General features: G+C 33.0%; 1 protein-coding gene across 1 annotated transcript in view; it reads left to right on the top strand.

Annotated features, from left to right (window-relative positions):
- The window catches only part of cnpy1 (canopy FGF signaling regulator 1), a gene marked incomplete at its 3' end in the record, with an annotated part of 27,068 nt that overhangs the window by 1,022 nt on the left and 24,596 nt on the right, over nt 1-1,450 (top strand).

Below are 1,450 nucleotides of genomic sequence, written 5' to 3'. Positions count from 1 at the left end.
GTATATATATACTGTATATATAAAAAGAATTTATATATATATAGTGTGTATATAAATAATAAGTAAAATATACCAACTTTTTTGAGAAATAAAGACGTGTAATTTATTGGCAGAAAAAATAGGCAAATTTTGGCACTGATTGGATCGGATTAAACTGCTTGTGAGCCTTAAAAATACACGTTAGAATCTATGCTTTTTTTAAACAAAGTTTCTCAGAACATAGGACACAGTTTACACTAAAATATATTTAACTTTTTAATGACAACTAAACGTCCCCAGCAACATTAATGCGACTGGGAACTCAGATAAATCATATCAATAAATCATATGATTTTATTATTATTATTTTTTTTACATATTTCAGGAAACAAAAAAACCTGTACTAAAAATGAATACTAAATATGACGTGCTTTGAGATTCACGACAAACTTGAAAAAAATAATGACTTAGGTCATTATTTTTAGGAAGATGTTGATTACATGTTATGGCCCTGCTTCAGGAGCTGGTTAGAACCAGCTGAGGACGTTTTTATTATTATTATTATTATTATTATTAGTTTTATAATAATAAAACAGTTGTCTTTATGTTAGAATGATTTGATTTCCTACTGAGGAGGGAAAATTACATTTTTCTGAAGCACTGAAGCTTGCTTTGAAAAAGGTTCATTACTCGAGGCTTTCCCATGCAGGACTCTTTGGCGCCACCATGTGGCCAAAAGTATGAAGAGCAGCTTGAAACAACAAGAACAACTTCATTATGAAGCATCTCCTGATGTTACCAGCTGTTTAACATCAGGAGACATTTCTGTCTGTTATCAGGTGTCATTGTGCTGCTTTTGTGGGTGAAAGAATAAAGTTATTGTTATTTATGATTTATTATGAATAATATTTAAGTGGCATGATTATTTAAAAAAATCACAACTTATTCATAACTCTGAGGTTTGTGCTGCCAGTTCTCTGCCTCCATGACTTTATTCAACTAGTTTATTTTCATAGCGCTGTATGAGGGACAAAATGAAGACTATTGCACAACCAGCAGTTGCTACATCCTTGTAACAGGAGGCTATATCTGACCCAGATATTATCTGATTAATGATAGGCCGGCACCGATAACTGAGAGACTGGTGCTGGCAAATGAGAAGGAGACTACAACTACTATGCTAGTTGCTAGCCTGTCCAATGCTAATGCAAATGAATAGTCTCCTCCTCATTTGCTTCATTTGTCTATTATTAGTGTGCATCAGTAAACTGATAAATACAGCAGAGATACAGCAGGTAAAATAAGTATTGAACACGTCACCATTTTTCTCAGTAAATATATTACTAGAGGTGCTAATGACATGAAATTTTCACCAGATGTTGGTAACAACCCAAGTGATCCATACATACAAAGAAATCAAACCATAAATGTCCAGAAATGAAGTCTTGAAGCTGTCATTGACAACAAAGGC

This window comes from Austrofundulus limnaeus, unplaced genomic scaffold, assembly GCF_001266775.1.
Source record: "Austrofundulus limnaeus strain Quisiro unplaced genomic scaffold, Austrofundulus_limnaeus-1.0 Scaffold106, whole genome shotgun sequence".
Classification (NCBI taxonomy): domain Eukaryota; kingdom Metazoa; phylum Chordata; class Actinopteri; order Cyprinodontiformes; family Rivulidae; genus Austrofundulus; species Austrofundulus limnaeus.
This window is presented reverse-complemented; position numbering and strand designations above follow the sequence as displayed.